The sequence below is a fragment of the Kryptolebias marmoratus genome, linkage group LG22, assembly GCF_001649575.2.
Source record: "Kryptolebias marmoratus isolate JLee-2015 linkage group LG22, ASM164957v2, whole genome shotgun sequence".
NCBI classification, from domain to species: domain Eukaryota; kingdom Metazoa; phylum Chordata; class Actinopteri; order Cyprinodontiformes; family Rivulidae; genus Kryptolebias; species Kryptolebias marmoratus.
Genome location: NC_051451.1, coordinates 20,200,237 through 20,208,160, shown reverse-complemented (window position 1 = coordinate 20,208,160; position 7,924 = coordinate 20,200,237).

Sequence of the window (7,924 nt, the reverse complement as noted above, 5' to 3'; positions counted from 1 at the left end):
CCCCCCCCCCACGAACATCACCCCACCCTTCTTTGTGCTGTCGATGAGCCACAGTGTTGAAAGGCGAGCCCCAGTCTCTCCCCCTCCCCCCCACCACCTCCACCCCTCCTTACAAATCCTTGGCTGGCTGCCATTGGCGGGACTCAGTCAGGTGTCCTAATGCTTCAGTTAGGGGAGGAAACGCTGGTTAATCTGCCCATCGCGTGCCACTGGCCATGGCCTGGCCTCTTTGTGTCTGGCACCCCTCTGATCAGTCCCTCCACCCCTTCATCTGTCCTCCCCCCCACCCCTTTTCTTCCAACCCAGTTTCTCTTCTTCAAGACATCATCCTACCCAAAACGTCAACCCGACAGTCTCTGGAGACATGTTTAACTATTTTTTTCCCCCCCACAGACACACCCATTCCTTAGATTATGGGCAGTGGATGGGCTGATTTTGATTGTGAAGATTTTTCATGACATTTTTAACTTTTGCCGACTCATCAAGGCATCCTTCATACCTGCAAATACCCTGCGTCTGTTTCTGGGTTTTGCTTGCAGCACATATTCAGCGTTTAGTCGCTGCTCGTGTTGAAATCCCGAGTCATGTTCCCGGACTTCTTTGTCAATCCCAAGCCAAACTGCATCCTTGTGAAATACTGCAGGGTGGTCAAACTTATTGATTAGTAATGATAAAAATTGGGACCAAAGATTTCAAATCATGAAATCCACTCGAGGTTCATCGCCCACACATTCCCTTTCCTCTGTTTCATGCACCATCTCATTAGCTTTCACGTATCTCATGATGCAGTCACAGCCTCACCTTCTACCCCCTGTAAGGTGCTCGGCTTTGATTGGGATAAATAATGCTTGGATGCCGTTTGGGAGGGGGCTGATACGGTGGTGTTGCGTAATCAGAGCGAGGTCATTACCATTTGACCCCTGCCGACCCTCTTTTATGACGGACCCTCGGTTTGGTCACCGCTTCAGAGCCCAGGCAGAAGTAGAAGGTCAGAGTTCAAAGTATCCTCAGCTGTGCTGCCATGGAAACCGTAGCATTTGCTCATCTGATGGTCACCTAAAGCCTGAAGTGCATCATTTAAATCCAAGAGATTTTTCTTTAAAATGTCTCTTTTAAAAGAAAATAGCACATTTTATTTACTCCTGTTTAACTCCAAAATATGTTTCTTTTTTAAATTTTTTTATGGAGCTGCAGTGAAATTCTGGATCTTTGTGGACTCATCCCATTTTTGGAAATCCTGAACTACAGGAGTTCCCCGTGACGCTTCTTGGGTCGTTTTGAGGATAATCTGTCTGGAAGTGTTTTTTGCCCGCTAGTTACATCTTTATCGATCTTCGTTTACATTTTACCCGTCTTTCGTTTCTGCGTGCTGCGTTTAATTTTCCGTTACGTGAGATCTCAGCAGAGAAGCACACACTTCTCATCCTAAGCATTGCACCCGAAGTGCAGTGAGTGTCCGCCATTGTGGTCAATCGAAGCACAGTCGTGGTTTGTTCTTCCACTTCCTGTTTGTGACCAGTGTGCAGGGTTTTCTTGCAATCAGTGCTGCAGCAGGGGAGGGAGGGGGGTGGGGGTAGTGCGGGAGAAAAATCAATACTTTCAATGTAATGTGTGGCCAGTGGAATAAGAGAATGATTTATGTGTGGATGGCTACTCTCCGCATCAGATGGGACATGTGTTTGGCGGCTGGATGAATGAAGGGAAGGAGGGTGGGTGGCAAAGAGACCCACAGTAAGAAGAACCACGAAAGGTTAAAGTGTGCTTTACTGTTGTGGTTCATGTCACCACTCCCCTCCCCTCCTCTCATCTCGTCCCTCCACCACACCACGCTCTCTGACCATCCCGCTTAATCTTAGCTCTGTGGTATTATGAGACTAAAGACCAACGGGACACACACACACCAGGAGTTTTAGTAGGATGTGGACCACCAGCCAAAAAAACACCAAAAAACCCCAGCATATGTCCAGCTCCCCTCCAGATTAACAAGAGCATGTTAATATTACGACCCAGTGAGCAAGGAAGTAGACACGGATGGAGGATGAAAGGTGGAGTTTAAGAGCCTGGCAGAAGGGGATTCAAGCACAAGGCATGAGGAGCGGGAGCATGTCTGCAAGGGAGAGTGCAAGTCTTGGAAAGAGACAGGAGATGGAAGTGTGGAGGCGGGAAACGGTGGAGAAACGAGGACACAACAACCATAGAGAAATGTGTGTGTATGTGTGTGTTTGCTTTATTGCAGTGGCCCCACCTACCCCTCCATCCTGTTAGGGAGGCACAGTCCTGTGGAGGAGGAGGGGTAGGATGGAAGGATCCCCTCCCTCAGCCAGCAACACACACACACATACGCTCTCTGTGGCTCATACACACACTCCGTGAGGCAGCAGTTGCTGAGTAGCTGTGGATAGACCACGCGAGCTTCTGCAGGTGTCCCACCCTTCTCTCAAGACATGGATGCTTTAGAAGGTACTATTTTATTTTCTCCTCCTATTCTGCCCTTTTGTCTTAATCCCTATTTAGTTCTTTTTTTTGTTTTTGCTTCCTCTTTCTCTTTGATTGTACATTTTCTCGCCGTGTTTCAGAGTAATCACTGAGCCTCTGCTGCTTGTGTGTGTGTGTGTGTGTGTGTGACTGCATGTGTGAGTCTGAATGCGTGCTTATACAGTTGTTTACAAGCTCCACTGTAGCCGCAGGTCTAACAAGTTCAGCAGAGTAAATTCTAGTGGGAACAAGTGTTTTGTGTTTTAATTTTATTATCTTGTGCTGCATTTTAAAAACATGTTTTACAGGGGTCATGGCTTTCCCTGCTTGTTGCATTATTTAGTCTCGAGTTTCATTTTTATTGACACATTTACGGGTAGAGGGAAACAAAGCGCATTATGCATGCCCCGTGTGCACCGTCTATATGCGTACTCATCATATTTGGGTAAAGGCTCCCAGTCAAATAAGGTGAAAAAGAAATGCAGCAAGAAAAATTGTTTTCTAGTTGTAATATCGATTATGGAGCCCTGTGAGAGGGGGAAAAAAGTTTAAAATAAACAGTAAAGTTTCTTTTTAGTTGGCTAATAATATGCACATTAAGATAATAAAATATATTCAAGTAAAGCCACATGTTTTTCCTTATTGCAAAATAAATTTGGATGGCTTATAAATACCCGGGTTGCCAAATACCAAACCAGATTATGAGGTTTGTTGGCCCCCCAAAAATTGCATCAAAAATGGCCAGTGATGGTGTAATGGGGTGTGTGAGGAAGAGCACATGTCTCGTATGAAACGTGGTGTACTGGCAGACACCCAGTACAGACGTCTTCTGCTCACGCTTGAGATGGAGGTACAGTAAAACGCACCATCCATTTTAAACAATGAGAAATATTCTATTGAACAAGATATTTTTTCTCTATAATAATCAGAATCCCAAGTTTGAAGTGTTTACAAATCAACATTTTAGCATCCTGCATGCTATTTCATGCGCTGATTTAACTTGGATGACACGAAGGAAAGCGTCTTATTGTCTAATTAGCGTTTAATCTAAGAGTTTAAGAAAGATCCAGATGAATAACAATTTTTTGGTAGTTTTTGTTCAGCTCCCAGTTGGGAACAAATATTGATGACAAGAACCAGTTTTTCTTTTTCAAAGAATGTTTCAGGACAGCCAGTATGTTGTTTTGGCACTTTTGTAAAAACGTGTGTAAGTTAACTCATTACACTGCTGTTCGATGCCCAATTATTCAAACATAAATGACAAATAACCCCCACATCCATTCTGCAAATCTGCCCTTTCCATAATAGCCCCCCCCCCCCCCCCNNNNCCCCCCCCCCCCCCCATCCTTTCCTCCTGCTCTTCCTTATGGTTGAAGCGTTCCCTCCGCCTTTTTTTTTTTTTAGGCTAGTATTGACCTGTTAATAGTATTATCCACAAAGCGTGTGGCAGGGCCAGGGCCGCATCCCGCTAGGGTTCGGATGGTCAGCCCTCTGGCCGCAGTTTGGTCAGAGAGCGGCCAATAGGACCCGAGCTGTGGTCATCCTTCAATCTAGCTCCTTTCAAAGCAGAGGTCACACGAGTCAAAGGGTAATAAGTTTAGCCCCTCGAGGGGTGAGAAGTCAGAGGTCACAAACAAGGCTACAGGGAGAAGGTTTGAATCATCAATCAGTGGCACTCCTGGTTATATCTGTGCATATCGATAACGGGTTCGTTTCGACCACTCTCATTTGCATGGCTTTGTAAGCACAAAGGAAAACCCCATTTTTATCAAAATGGGAACCAAACAGTTTTGAAAACTTGCATTGCGTTAGTTTCTGTGCTGCTACTTTATAAAATTCAAAGTTCTGTAACATATTTCCTTTTATTTCATGCGCAGAAAATCCTCATTGTTAATTTACTTGTTTGTGTACATTAACGCAGCTTGATCTGTTTACTCCCAAAAATTCCTGTTAGGAAGAAAATATGTTTTCTGTTTGGAAACCAGATATTATGTTATTAATGTTGAATGAGTTTCCTAATTTTTTAAATATGAATCTAGCAATCCATTCAGCTTGTAATAATTTTTTTAGCAATTATAACTTTTGGGTTACACCTTCTATAACTAAACTACACTAACCTCTCAGAATGGATAATATTAATATTTTGGTCTGTTTTTTAATTTTTCCAGTAAAGGAAAAAAACAAATTTTGGGGGAATGATCGTACGCTGATGTGAAGGGGTGTGGCAGTTTGACTGCATTTGCATATTTCCCCTGCAAACCGTTCCGGCCTCACAGAAGTGCTCTGCCTGTTGGAAAAGATGTAGCTCCATGTGAATGTGACAGTTTCTTCAATTCAGCAGTAGATGACCAAGTGCACTCCTCCTCGCGTATCAGAAATGGTGCTTTGCTGATGTTTCAGCATCTCCCAGAGGTCTCCTCCCTGGTTGGTGTTAGTGATGTGTCAGCATTAAGCTGGGCTGCTGGGTCCGTGGTGGCGACCAGCCCAGCCTGGCCTTAAGCCAGATCAGACATGTCTTGGCACCGGAGAAGAGACGTGACAGGACCGAGGGTTGCCAGAAATGTGCCCCTACAGTATGCAGTATTGTTAATCCATAGATCGACAAAAGTGTGGCAATACATTTTATGCATATTTATTTAAACTAATAACCTTTTTAAAAAAAATTAAATTTTTTTTTTGTTTGTTTTTCAGCAGTCTACCATGTCGGGATAAAGAAGAGTGAGAAAGCGGGGAATGAAAGGTGACAGCTCGGGCTCCAAAACAAGATGCCATAGCTCCATGGTATGTCCTTTTGTCAAATGAGCGCCTAACAACCCTGATTTGTTTGACTGTATTCAGTACCGCACAAAGCACATCGAGGTCCAGGTGTATAAATGTAAGGCTGAGCGCACTGTTGGATGTGTGCATGCCATTAAGTGTTTGAATGGGAGAGTTGTGCATGTTGCTCAGTCAGCTATTGCACAGACAGAGACCATCAATCACAAATGTGGGCTGCCTTGCTCTTTTTGCTGGTCCCCAAAGTCCTCTCCCAGAATTAGACAGCACTTTACCTGGAGCACTGCGTTTTTTATTTGTGTCCTTTTTATTTTCTTGGACCTCGTCTCATCCCCGGTCCAAAACTCACGCACAAGTAAACGGTTCAAAGTTGCGTGCGTTATTCCTAAGAACTTTTGCTAATTTACTTACATCAACATGTGCACAAGGTAAGTTCTGTGGCGTTCGTAAAAAAAATAAATAAATAAAACCCCTCTAAATGTTCCGTTCGTTTGCACTGCAGCGACAACCCCTCTGGAGATAACCTAAGATGTCTGAGCAGGTCCTACCGTCCCTGTAACTACTTTATTAGCTCGCCTCACAACAGCGCTACTTTTTTCCCTTCATGTGAGTTCATTTGTGGCCATCCTTTTTATTTATGTTTGGCCATATTCTTCATATACATCCTGCTTTGCCTTTGAAATACAAATGTATCACCTTTGTAGTGTCTTCTCTCAATATTATAATTAACTAATCAAGGATGCCATCAAGTTATCGCTCCATATTGCTGGCTGAAGGCGGCTTTATTTGATAGATTAGCATAAAGCCTTTGGTTTTTGAATAAGTGCTGGGGAAGTGGAGATGAGCGCCCTTCACTGGTGAGCAGTTAGGAGAGCATGTTAGTTAATTTAGCAGGTGGAAAAATTATTCCTATTATTCCTATATTTCTTTTCTTCAAGAACACACTGAAACGCCACCAGGACAGGTATGTGAAGCAGCTCCTGAGCTGGAAAATGCTCTTTGTGTAAAGGTCTCACCTTAACTGCTTGTTGTGATGGTGGACAGTGAAACGGTCAGTGACTTCTTCTGAAACGTGAACGTAATTAGGACGTTTTGTCAAAGATCTCATCGTCCAGACTGAAAATAGATGCAACTGAAGAAAAATAAACTTTTGCATGATCACTGATTTATATTTAAGTTTCTCTGCAGAGGAAACATGCTTCATATTTCTGCTCATTGATTCCTCCTCAGAAAAAAACAATTTTTAAAAATTGCTCATTCTTAAACATGACTGAACATTTTGATCCACATGTGAGAGATGATGCACTTTATACAATAACTGTAATAATAAAATCTAAACATTGATATCTTGATAACACAGTACTGTAAGTGGCTTTGCTCAGTAATATTGTGTTAATGACAGATCCTGTTAGTTCTGTTGGTTACCTCTTCATTCCCTCTTAAGTTTACCAGGAAGTGCAGCTACCTTTCCATTCTGTCTCCCTATAGTGAGTATTATCTCCCTTTATTGAGTTAATTTATTAATTAAAGCACACAAATGGCTAAAACTAAATTACTGGTATTATTTCTTTTAATTTTCTGCGATGTAATGTTATTGTGATTTCACCTGATCACATAAGTGGAAAGAAAAATCCATTCATGCAACCTTATAGATACAAGCGTTTAAAAGTACAGGAAAGCCTGATCATGAAGTGGAAACTTAATGGATGGATGCAGGAATCAATATCTTTAACGAGCATCGTCCAAGAATGTTTAATAGAGGCGTGATGATGTCTTTTAGGAAACGGTTTGACCTAAAATTTAGCCCTATTTATTTTTGGTGATTCTGTATTCACATGAGGGGGAAGGTTGACACGATTATAAGGCGCGGTTTGTTATCTAAATGAGTGGGTGAATGAAGACCGAACGCTCCCTGGGAAAAGGCCAGTCCTCCAATGGACTTCAATCGACTCCCTGCTCATTTACATGAGACATAAATTCCCATTTAAATGGCAGGAAAATTGCTCAGGCGGCTGATACACAGGAGCATATGAAATTATAATTGCAGTCAGTCGTGTGCCATAGGACACAGAGTGATATAAGGTTAAAGCAACGCGTGAGGAAATTATGTATCCAATAACTGAGATGGGATGTAAATATGATGTGGACGGTGAGTGGTCTGATGTTGCTTTGGCCCGTCTCATGTGAGACTGCAGTGCAGCTGGTCTCGTACACTGTAAATGGCAAATAAAACGTGGTTTACACTGTGTGACGCAGGAGAGTAAAACCTACTCATGTCTTCAGTTATTCTGTTAGTGCAGCAGCTCAAATACGGGATCATTTCAGAAGGGTTAATTCTCATGTGAGCTGGAGATGACAAACTGAGGGGTGAATGATTTAGTGATTTAGCTTATGTTGCCAAAAGGATTAGCAGAAAAGTTACCAAATTTTCTTTGCATAGTCAAATCGTTTATTTGATCGATTCTTAGCGCGCTGAAATTGGTATTCCTGGGATACGGAAAGAGATGAACACTTCATTGATCTTAGGAGGGAACTTGTCTGTGTTTTTACAAATGAACAGCTGAATTTGTCAGCAGTCACTAAGGGAAAACCTTACAACATGTCGAAAGAACTGAGATAATTCGCTCTCTCTCTTTTTTTGCATTCAGTGCATTCCAGTTGTCTTAATTTTGAA